General features: G+C 37.0%; 1 pseudogene; it reads right to left on the minus strand.

Annotated features, from left to right (window-relative positions):
• Positions 1–10,620: 10,620 nt before the first annotated feature.
• Positions 10,621–13,000, minus strand: part of LOC125401173 (methionine aminopeptidase 2 pseudogene) — a 28,167-nt pseudogene continuing 25,787 nt past the window's right edge.

A 13,000-nucleotide genomic window follows, 5' to 3' on the forward strand; every position in this document is an offset into this window, starting at 1 on the left:
AAGTAGGGTTTATTTCATCTCTGGAATCACAGTCCATCACTAAGGGAAGTTAGGACAGGGACTCAAGAGAGAAACTTGGTGAAGGCAGGAACTGAAGCAGAAGTCTGCTTACTGGCTTGCTCCATTTGGCTCACTCAGCTTGCTGTCCTTACTTCCTAAGATCATCTGCCTAAGGGTGCCACTGATCACAGTACTCTGGGCACTTCTACATCGATCACCAATCATCTATCATCAATCATCATCAATCAAGTAAATGTCCCATAGGCCTTTGGGCTTCCTTACTGGCCAATCTGATGGGGTCATTTTCTCATCTGAGGTTACTACCACTTAGACGTCTCTAGACTAGTGATTCTCAAATGTTCTAATGCTTTAACACTTTAATTCAGTTCCTCAGGTTGTGGTGACCCACCAACCATAAAACTACTTTCATTGCTACTCCAAAACTCTAATTTTCTAGTGTTATGAATCATAATGCAAATACCTCTGTTTTTTAATGGCTTTGGGAGACCCCTGTAAAAGGGTTGTTTAACTCACAAAGGGATTGCAACCCACAGGTTGAGGATCACTGTTCTAGATTGTGTCAAGTTAAGAAAAAAATTGGTCAGCACACTAATGTAATAATGTGATTTTTTAAGTCTTACTTACATTACTTATTTTGTTGTAGTCACCTATTTAATTGATTCTGTACCCTTTTAACTGTATTAATCCTTTCTATTTCCCAATTCATCCTCCTTTTTTCATTCATATTTATTTGTTCATTGCCAGTGTTTGTGTGTGAATGTCCATATGTGTGTGTATTTGTGTGTACTTGTGTGTGTGTGTTCATGTTTGTGTGACTGTGTGTTCTAATAGGTTCCATTAGTGTTGATAATCAAATCTGTGTTTTTCTCTTTGTTCACCTACTTTTCTGATGGAGTATTACAACACCCCTTGGTAATTTATGAATTTTTATCCTACTCTATCCATATTACATTTGCACAGCTGCACAATGAAAACAAAGAAGTTAGTTGATATAAAGTTTGTAGAATGCTTTTATGGTTCAAACAGCTGTCAATAGATCTGCAGTAACCTGTTTAGGAAAAATTGTACTCTCTGAAGTTTCTTGGAAAGTTTTGTGTCACACTAATGGGCTACATGCAGCTTCTTGGACCTGTTCCCTAGAAATGAAGGCAGCGAGAGCAGGACTGGGGAGCACAGTGATGTAACTCCGGACACAAAGAACAAGCACAGTGGTATAACTCCAGAGACAGAACATCAGCAACAAAATTGTAAATGTCTAGACAGAGCCAACAAAATGTATAAAACATGCTCAAAGGCCTTATGGTCAAGTGAGAGTGGAACTGCTGTGACTGCATGTTTGAGAATTGAAGGAGATACTTTGAAAAGGCACTGCTGGGAAATATTATTTTTAAGGTGTGTTACTTTTGTTCATGTTGCATTTGTTTAACTCTGTGCAGCTGTGTTACTGTGCCTGTCTAAAACACCTGATGGCTTAATGAAAAGCAGAACGGCCAACAGCGAGGCAAAAGAGAGAAATAGGCAGGACTGCCAGGCAGAGAGTATAAATAAAAGGAGAAAGGAGGAAGAGGAAAAGTAATAAAAGAATAATGGAAGGAGGAAGTCAAGGGTCAGCCACCTATCCAGCCAGGCATGGAGTAAGAATGAAAGTAAGCTATACAGAAGTAAGAAAAGGAAAAGCCCAATGGGAAAGTGTAGTCTGGTTAATTTAAGTTTTGAAAAACTGGTAAGAAATAATCCAAACTCTGGCCAGGCATGAATAAGTAATAATAAGCTTCCAACTCCATGAGAGATTTATTTGGGAGCTAGGTGGTAGACCTCTCAAAAATGCCAAAAGAGTACAGCATCAACAACTCACAATGAAACAACATGTACAAACTAATCATTGTCCAGGTGAGAACTGAATGCTTTCTTTCAACACATAAAAACCCATGTATATAAAGTATACTCACAAAAAGAATTAGAAAATAAGTACATACACATGACTTCCGCATGATCTCTCTATCTCTTTTCTGAGCAGTAAATGTGCCTTTGAACACAAATTAGTCATTTTCTTCTAGCACAACACAACATATTTGGACAACTTTTCAGATGTATCCATTTACTATTGTTTCATTTATCTCTAATTTCCATAGTACTGATCTGTTTTAATAGTTAATCTGCCATATGATATGAGGGGCTCTATGCTTTCTTTAGTGACAGTTAGTTGGAATTATAATTCTACCAAGTATCTGTAATCAACTTTTCAGTTTAATGTAGATTCCAAATTACATTTCAGTGAGAACCTATTTTGCGTTCTGTCTCTGCTTAATATTTGTCACCAGTGGGGCACCCTACTAGCAAAATGCCTTTATCATTTGTCCAGATTCAGTAACTTGATCTGGATTTGTGCTAAATCACCACTTGTAGCTAAACAGCTAAACATTTAAGTAGATACTAACTGAGCTGCCTTGGTAGGACAAATACACACACACACACACACACGCACACACACACATATGTGTGAGTGTGTGTGTGTACATATATATATATATATATATATATATATATATATATATACATATCCTGATTAAGAGATAAATAAGAATGGTATATGTCACTCAATAATTGCCTCATCATTACTATAAATGTGTTTGTACTAGCAAAGAGATAATAACTTAGCTTGTAGATCGTTCAAGGGGAGGACTCAGTTGAATTGTTCTTAAGACCTAAGGCTAGAAAAAATATCTCAGGATCCTCAGTCAATGGAGGTGAAGTTAATAAAGATTTCAAATATCTTGATAAGCTACTCAGGGTTAATATTATATGGCCTGATATTGGTGCATAAGATAAAACATGATGTTAAAGTTATGAATAAAGACTTTCTTAAACTAACTACCATTTTACATTTTTCCAGGCAAAGCTAGGATCTTTGACAAGAGTCAAATATAACAATCCAAAATTTTTTAGTACTGTTTCAGAGATGAAATTGTTCCAAAACTCATACTTGTCCAGTTTTCAGTCACAGAACCTTATCAGAGTGGTTGAAAATGTGACCTTCTCTCCATGTGCGATACACCACATGGAATGTTAATTCAGTAGATATTGAAGGATGGTACGTTGAATGAGAAAATGAGAATGGCCCCCGTAGGCTCGTATGTTTGAATACTTGTTCTCCAGTTGATAGAACTATTTGGGAAGGATTAGGAGGGTTGGTGTTGTTGGAGAAGGTGTATTAACATGGGTGAGTTTTTGAGGTTTCAACAGTCCATGCCATTTCCAGTTAATCCTCTCTCTTTCTGCCTCATGCTTGTGGATCAGGATGTGAGTTCTCAGCAGCTGCTCTATTGAAATGTCTACCTGTCTGTTCTCCATCATGATTGTCGCAGACTCTAACACTCTGGAATAGTGGAAGTCAATAAACACTTCCTTCTGTAAGTTGTTTTGCTTCTGAAACGTTGTAAAGGTAATAGAAAATAACTAAGACATGTGTTTACATTTTACTACGTGTTCTTGGAACTATTGCTAAATTTCTTTATGAAAATTTAATGGCCTAGACAATGAAACATAGGGGTAACTTTCATGAAGTGTTCTAGGGTGGTGTTCAGTAGCTTATTTATTTTGTGAACAGAGAAAATTCTGCTTAAGTCAGGTTGCCAATGGCTCCATCTTCCTTGCAGTCCCAGGCATTTTAGAAATCATATTCAGGCATATATTTAGGCAGAAAGAAAGGAGGCAGAGTGTGCTCTGACAGAGGAGGGATTAGTCCTCTATCTTGCCACCCTGGTGACATGGTCCACAAGATTAGGGACTTTTTAAATTGAATTCTCTAGAAACATTTGTATGTTGATGTGAAATGCTCCAGATAATTTTTTCTAAAGTAAACTCAGCATCAGAAATAAGCATAAAATCCTCAAATAGTAGGTAAATTGCTTGTTTACTGTGGACTGATACCTGGGTTTGATCCCTAATACCTTCCACTCAAAACAAGCAAAATCTCAAGGCAAACAAAACATGCATTACAAAAGGGAAATCTGTTTGCTTTGAAATGTTGTGATGAATCTTTTAATGATCCTTAAAGAAGCCTGGAAACTAACAGACACACAAACAAAAACTGCATTCCTATAACTTCTCCTCCCTAACCCTTACTTGTCCATGTTTATGATTGCCACTGGGTGCTGGGTGAAGGTCAAAGAGAAACATTTGCCACTATAACAAGTTTACAGAGTCAGCATGGCAGTGAGCCAGTGAACCCATTCCTTAACAACACAAGTACACCTTTGTGTCATGAGCACTGGCTTAATTAGTCTGCCTTTCAAAATTTGGACAAAGAAAATGGGTTAAAATAATTGTTCCAGATATATAGGTCACCTAAGATGTATCATTCCTACACTCATAGTCTTACATTTACCATTTTCCAAATGCTCACTTTTTGTTATATTATTGTTGCCATAATCTATTTTTTTGATTCATCAGTCAGCTCTCAACTAATTGCCATCAAGTATGATTAGCCACTCAGTACTCTGTCTTACATTTTTCAATCTCATTTGAACATAGTTGGTATGGTGATCCTTGAAACAAGGAAGTCCACTGTGAGGCATAGTTCTCTTTGTCCAAACTGCAAAAGTCATGCAGTAACCTGACAAACATAGCATGATCCAATGTCCCAATCCTCTGACTTTGTTAGGAAACAGCAGTTACCCTATTTAACATTTATTATTATCTACTATACCCTGTATCTGTGTTTTTTAATACTATTGCTCATGACTCCTCTTGGCTGTACAATGTTGGGCAGAGGTTGCTGTTTTCTGAATTAATGCCTGCTTTTACTCTGCCTAAGATCTTGTTTGACACCAAGCAGTACAGCTTAAATAGAAACCTTGAAAATCAAAGTATTAGTTTCTGCTTACAGGACAGGAAAGATATAAGGATTACATGATAGCATTTTTGTGATATTTTGTTTTAATCAATCTCCAAAGCAATAATTTTGAATATATTTTTAACATAAATTTTCACTGATCCTGTTCTCTCTGCTGTCTCTCAGTCTGCCTGTGAAGCTCATTGTGCCTTTTCCACGTCCACCAGCCTCCTTTCTGCCTTCATGTCACAGGTGGTCTAGTGCCCTCCCACCCAACACCTAGGCATGTTTTAAATTACATGCAAATAGAAACAACCAGTGTTGATCACATCATCAATTTCTTACCACAATACAGGAATAGGTCAGACATGAGCAAATCTACAGAAGAGAAAATTATCCCCAGCTCTAGTCTAGAAATGCATGGATGATCAAAGGTCTTTGGAAAGGCAATGAATTTGAGAAAATCATGCACTCATCAACAATAATCATGGATGAAAGAAAGGATGTTTTGTTTAAAAAAAGCCTTCATGGAAATGGAAACTTTTATAATTTAATAAAATTTACTTAAAAAAAAAAAAAAAAGATTTAAAAAAAAAAAAATAAAAAAAAATAAAAAAAGCCTTCATTCATGCATTGTGAAGAGTCTTAATAATTTCTAGAAAATCTTGGTAAATATTAACTTAAAATGAATAAAACTTACAATTATATATAAATCTTCAAGCAAAAAGTCCTTTCACATTCATAAAACAATGAGGCACCAGTTTCCAACTGAACATTAGAGTCCAGATTCAAGGTTAGAAATAAAAATGCAACTCTCCTTCTATTTGTAGTTGTTGTTTGTCAGCAGCTCTACCTTTAAAGTTGGGACCTTACGAAATTCCCAATCTTCTCCTGTCTGTGTTGTCATGTCTACTGCTATTGTCAATGTTCAGGTCTTATTTAGACAACCATATAGTTGGTATTACATGGATGCTACATTGTCATGTTTAAAACATGTTATTCAACAGACACCTTGGTCCTCTAGCTCTTATAATCTTTGTGCTCCCCTTTCCACAATTTTTTTTCTCTAAAGAGAAACTCACTGATAGGTTATCCAATTCCAAGTGGTCAGTCATGAATATATGAACTTAAATTGATGTAGTGTGTGTATGTGTGTGTGTGTGTGTGTGAAAGAGAGAAAGAGTATATGTATATGCATATTTGAAAATAACATAATGAGATTGACAATTAATAAATGAGACCTTCTAAAACTGAAAAGCTTATGTAAGGCAAAGGACACTGTCAATAAGGAAAACAGCAACCTACAGAATGATAAAAGATCACCAATCCCACATCAAAAAGAGGATTGACCTTCAAAATATAAAGAGAACTCAAGAAAGTACACATCAAAATACCAAATAATTCAATTAAAAATGGGGTACGGATTTAAACAAAGAATTCTCAAATGGCCAAGACACACTTAAAAAATTATTCAACATCCTTAGCCATCAAGGAAGTGAAAATCAGAATGACTATGAGATACTATCTTGCACCTGTCAGAATGACTAAGATCAAAAACTTTAATGGCATGCTCTGCTGGAGAAGAAGTGAAGTAAGGGGAACATTCCTCCACAGCTGGTGGAAATGAAAACTTGTGCAGCCTCTTTAGAGATTGGTATTGTGCTTTCTCAGAAAATTTGGAATCAATTTACCTCAAGACCTAGCTATACCAATCTTGGACATATATCCAAAGAATGTTCAATCATATCACAAGGATTGCTCAACCACATTGATATCAGTATTATTCATAATAGCCAGAAACTGGAATTAACCAAGATATCTCTAAACTGAATAATGGATAAAGATAATGTGGTACATTCACACAGTGGAGTGTTACTCAGCAGTAAAAAACAATAACATCATGAAATTTGTAAGCAAATGGATGGAACTAGGAAAAAAATTCATCCTGAATAAGGTAACCCAGACTCAAAAGGACAAACATTACTCACTCATAAGTGTCTACTAGCTGTAAAGTAAAAGACAACTGGGCTAGAACCCACAGCTCTATAGAATCTAGGTAACAAAGAGGGCTGAGGGAGACAAATGGATTTTATTGGAAAGGGGAAATAGAAGAGATCTCCTGAACAAGCTGGAGATAGGGAGGGTATAGGGGTATGAAAACATGAGGAATCAAGTTGGGCAGGTTGGGGGACAGAAAAAAATGGAGAGAATAAAGAGATATCTTCATAGGGGCCATTTTTGGGATTAGGGAGAAAACTGGTACCAGGGAAACGCCTAAAAATTCAAATCGAAGATCACAACTACCTTATAGCAGTAGTGGAGAGGCTGCCTGAAACGGCCTTCTCCTGTAATCATATTGGTGACTATCCTAATTGTCATCAGAGATCATTCATCCAGTAACTGGTGGAAGCAGATACAGTGATCCACAGCCAAATACTGGACCAAGTTCTTGGAGACCTGCTGAAGAGACAGAGAGATCAAGGTCATGACAGGGAAACCAACAGAAGCAGATCACCTGAGCTTGTGGGAGCACATGGACTCTGAACCAACAGTTAGGGAGCCTACATGGGACTGACCTAGGCCTTCTGCATGTGTGTGACAGTTTTGTAGTGTGATCTGTTCATGGAGCTCCTAGCAGTGACATCAGGACCTGTCCCTGGTTCTTGAGCTGACTTTTGGGAACCCAAATCCCATGCTGGGTTGCCTCTGACAACCTTGATGCAGAGGGAGGAGCTTGGTTCTGCCTCAAGTTGATATGCCATGCTTTGTTGAACCCCATGGGAGGCCTACCATTTATGAATAGAGATAGAGGAGGAGTGGTTGGGGAGGTGCCAAAGGGAGATGGATGGAGGGAATGGGAAGAAGGAGAGAGGGGAAACTGTGGTTGGTAGGTAAATTAAATGAAAAACTTTTGAATACAATAACTAAACCAGATGTTATGATAATGAGAGGGAGAAGGGGGCAGTAGAAGAACTAGAGGGGAAAGAGACAGGATTAGAAATGAAGTAAATATAATAATCACTGATAAAATTCTGAAAAATTGAATGATAAATGAAAATTGTGATTTGAGAATTTTATATCCACATAAAGTCAGAAGAAAATAAAGATTTGATGTGAAACTTTCATCACACCTATAGAGCTTGAATGAAACAAGTAGAGTAAGACATGGAAGAACAAAAAGCCTTCCAAAAGATGAAAGGAAATTATGAGCAAGCAATAAATACCAAGGCGGTAAAATGAATGGCAGAAAAATGATGTACTCAAATGTTGAAATACCCTGTGGGGCTTTCACCATCTACAGAGCCTTTCAAAAGAGATTAAAGAGATCAAGCACTTCAGAAAACTTCACAGGAGTACAAGCCTAGCTCAGATGAAGCTGAGGGCTGGGCACTTTACTTTTCAATTCATAGCAGCAACAAAAGTTACATACACATGAACTGGCTAATTTTATTTTATGAAGGCTTTGTTCCAACTTTTAATATCTTTTCCATGTAAATCATATGAATTAATAGAGGAAAGTAGGCATAGATTTTAAAATGTGTACAATGGAAAATATGAACACATTCTTGCACAAGCCGAGAGATTTACAGGTTATTTTTATACATTCACACATAATTTAGAAAATGTTTATTGCGCTTTCCTTATGTTTGCATTTTAGAAGGAATAAAAGTGACGTTGTGATAAATCATATACTTTATGGATGTGCCTGCTCTTGCTCCTACAAGTGGGTGGTAAATGAATGCAGAGAATTACAATGCAACACACAGATAAGGTTTTCTTGTTAAGTGCCATCTCCTGCAGTGGGAGGTCAGGCTAGTAAGTGCCCTCTATTCTCACTTATTCTGTACCCAGTCCTGTGTTTTTTATGCCAGACAACAATTTTCCCATCCATTCCTTTAGTTGTATATTTCTCTTAGCTATGTATTTATTTAGTCATTCCTTTGCCTTATTTCCAGTCTAAAAATGTAAAACAAAGCTGATTTATTTTAGAATCTCCAAATTGAGGAATTTCCAGCAATTTTGATAAAAACACTGTATTAGAAGCTTTTTCTGCATATTGGATAAGAGAAGGAAAGCAGTCTAAACTAATATATTGCTAGCATTTTGGGCAGAAGCTTTAGAAATTTTTCTTGTATCAGGAAAAATTGCTTTGTAATCTTTACAATGAAGAAGCATCATCCATTTCTCTTTAACAAATGCAACAATGGTCCACATTTCCTTAGTTTACAATTGCAAATACATGCAGCCAAATAAAGGAAAATAGATGAAGTGAACACATCTATCTACTTCACAGATATTTCATTTGTACCAGCCTTTTAATTTTCTTTCTGGGCTCGGGTAATAGATGAAGGGAAGAAGAGTCAAAGAAATGAAAATCTTCTAAGCCTATTATCGATGAAGGGAAGAAAAGAGAAATCTGATGGACAGATATGCAATGAAAGGTTTTGAGAGTTTTATTTTATTTTATTTTTGAGATTAAGTGGATAGAAAACACTTTCATGGAGAGAAGAAATGTGAAATGGGCAGTTAATATGGTAGCATTTATTTAGACTTACCTAAGGAATCATCAGTTCAACTCCTAGGTGGACTAGCAATATATTCAAAGGGCTTATACAATTAAGTTCAAGCTCAATTAAATTTAAGTGGTCAAAATGGAAACATAATAGTTACCACAAGTAAGAAAGGAAGATGAGATGCCTACAAAACTTTTGTGATGGATACTGAGTGGAGTGAAACATAAGGGGATCTTTTGACCTATAAGGGAACATAAAGTTGAGTTATTCATGTTTTGATTTAATTTAAGACATTAGAAAGGATAAGATTGATACCTTCATGGTGACATTTTGTATGGTGGCATGAATACATGTTTTTTCTTCACAACTTAATAAATAGGCAGTAAAAGTAACAGGCAAGTGCCATTGAAAACAGAAGCATACACATACACACAGAAAGGCACCCAAAGAGAATGACTAACTCAGTAAGGAAGAAATCTGTAGTATGTCTGTGAAATTCAAAATTTTGTATGTTTGAGGGTAAAATAGCTTTCATTTCTCTCTCAGAATTGGCTGAATTGGGCTATTGCAAGCAGACAAAGAAAGGAAAGCTGATTGGCTCTTGTATCAAGAGACCCTCTTGTAGGAAATATAAAGTCCCACAGACTAATCACCTATAGCAGGGAAAAGCTCATCACATCCTCCAAGCCTTTGTCTTGTACCTGGAGAAGAGTCAGAAAGTTAGCTATCTTAAATGACTACATAAACATGCATTAATCTATCAAGAGCCTTTCTATTTGTCTACCAAATAGCTATAAAACTCCTACTCTCTTAAGATATTCCAAAGGTAGACTATAGGTAGGAAAAACAGAGAGACCAATTACTTAGGTACTGAGGACCAGGTACTAGGTTGGAAAAATAGCTTAGTTGTGAAAAAATGAGTCAACAAACAAAGCTAAAGATAATGCACTAAGAGAGGGGTAAAAAATATGCTACAGTTTTTTTTTTAAAAAAAATGATACATGACATCAGGTTGCCTCTGGGATTGCTCCAAACTAAGATTGACAGAACATTTACATTTTGAAATATTGCTTATGACTAAGAAGAAAAGGAAGCAGTGTCAGACTTTCAACAGCAGCTAAATGTTTGCCTTCTACAATGACAGGTGTCGATTAGATACATCTTTCATCATCCAGAACTGACTGCTAGTCCTCAAGGTGCTCAGGATCTGTGTTACCTCCCATGTGACGTGTGGTGAGTTACAGGCTATTCTTATGGACAAATATTTTCCACCTTCTTTTGGAAACCAAAGGTCTCAATGGCATACATCTCTCCATCCTCCATTCTTATAGCCACCTGTCCTTTCACAATGTTTTTCCAGCATATGTTCTATAAAAGCCAACTAAATATCCCTTTAGATTACAGATGGGTTTCACTTGATAATTCTTTCTATCTATTTCTACTTCATAGAATTCCATAGCTTCTTGATTGGCTTCACCAATATCACAGAGATGAACAATAATCCTAGCACACTTTATTCCAGTATGAGTAGCATCTTATACATCTTGTAATAATATATCACGTTTGGGATTAAAAGTCACAATAAAAGCACAATTATTGTGCCACTTATATGTGCTTCAAAGCCTGTCTTACAGATTTCATCATACTGTAAGTCTGTCGTGTCACCAGTGTTCGGAGTATAATGTACAGCACAGTTGTTGAGAGAACACCCAGTGGGAAATGCCAAGCCTGCATTTAATCAATTATCTCTTGTTAGCTTTTGAGAACAGTCTTCCAGCTTGATACAGCTCATAACATAATTTTTAACTTGTTGATGAGCTTCTGCAGCTTCCATGATGTCATTCCAAGTCTCTTCACTAGGCTGATCTAATGCTTTCTTTTCATAACTTATAGTTCTCCAAGCAGCTGTTTGCCCATCTTGTTTGGGTGGGTATTCACTCTCTTGTTCTTTGGGGAAAACATCTTTAGGAATCAGGTCACATATTGGAACAGAGGGAGGGTCTATTTGAACTTTTGGTCCTCCTTTTTTCTCTTTCTTTCTCTCTCTCTCTCTCTCTGTCTCTCTGTCTCTCTCTCTCTGTCTCTCTTCTCTTCCTTCCTTCCTTCTTTTCTTCTTCCCTCCCTCCCTCCCTCCCTCCCTCCCTCCCTCCCTCCCTTCTTCCTTCCTTCCTTCCTTCCTTCCTTCCTTCCTCCTCCTCCTCCTTCTTCTTCCCAGTTGCACCATCACCATTTTCATCATCATCATCTCTCTCTTTCTCATCCAATGAATGTCTTGTCACCTCACCCACTGAGGTAGATTTCCTTGTCAGGGGGTAAGGGAAGTCCTTCTGTATATGTGTTACTTTTATTGGTTAATGAATTAATAAACTGTTTTAAGCCTATATCAGGACAGAACAGAGCTAGATGGGGAAAACTAAACTGAATGCTGGAAGAAAGGAGTCAGAGTCAGGAAGATGCCATGTAGCCGCCAGAGGTGAAAGGAGCAAGTCGCCAGCTGGAAACTTGCCATAAGGCCAAGAGCCTCTTGGTAAAATATAAAACAATAGAAATGGATTAATTTAGAGATAAAAGTGAGCTAGAAATAGGCATAAAATATTAGGCCAAGCAGTGTTATAATTAATACAGCTCTGTGTGATTATTTCAGTTCTGGACAGCTGGGAACGAGCAAGCTGCTTTCTTACAATAAATTGGTGCACCAGCGTGTACTGACTAAATCCATGTGAAACCTGGGAAAACTTGGAAAGGAATTCTAGACACAAAAAACTAAAGTTTAGTGGCATTTTTTTTTCCAGCTGGCAGCATGTCGTGGCACCCTTAAGAGAGATCTTTCTGATTCAATGGTTTAGCAGAAAAAAAAACTGCATGGCTTCATATAGTGTATTTTTATCATAAAAATACATGATTCACTTCTAATACATAAAACTCCCCAGAACATGCATGCCCACTTCTTAATTTTTTTAGCACCCACCAAGTCTGATTATTTCTGCCCATATGCTCATGAATGTAGCTATCTACTAGATCAACAGAATCACAGCAACATATCAACACCAAAAAGTGACTGTCTTTTGTATCAGCCATCAAATTATCTACCTATAGCTCCTCAGCTACGAGTAGAGATTGCATAGAGATCCCTGCATGACTGGTTAATGTTCTTCCCAGAGACACTGATTGTTACTGTAAAACCTCACTGCAAAGTATGGACAACCTCCCTATCACTTTTGGTTAGAGATCCTCTAAAAGCAGTTAAAGCCACAGAAGCTTTTGCTATTGCTAGTGGTAACCTATCATAACTAAAAGTTATGACTCTGTTGCTGAAAACTTCATACACTATAATTTCAGAACAGAAAATTACTCTGAAAATGACTGGAAGACATTTTCCTTTCTAGCTAACTTTATGGTGCTAAAAGATGGCATTCAGGCTGTTGGCAGAGACACAACATCAATAGTCTTACTCAGGGATGAGCCCTGTGTGCTTTAATACCAACCACTTCTACACTTTTTAAAATGAGGACTCAGAGACTTTGTTTCTGGCAGTAGAATTGCATAGAAAACATAACCTGCTTCTTATCTTTCATTCCAGTGAGTTTCTTGTGACAATTTGTGTCAGACATGCCCCACTGTCTTTGTTCAT

Source organism: Myodes glareolus, chromosome 8 (assembly GCF_982192425.1).
Source record: "Myodes glareolus chromosome 8, mMyoGla1.1, whole genome shotgun sequence".
Classification (NCBI taxonomy): Eukaryota; Metazoa; Chordata; class Mammalia; order Rodentia; family Cricetidae; genus Myodes; species Myodes glareolus.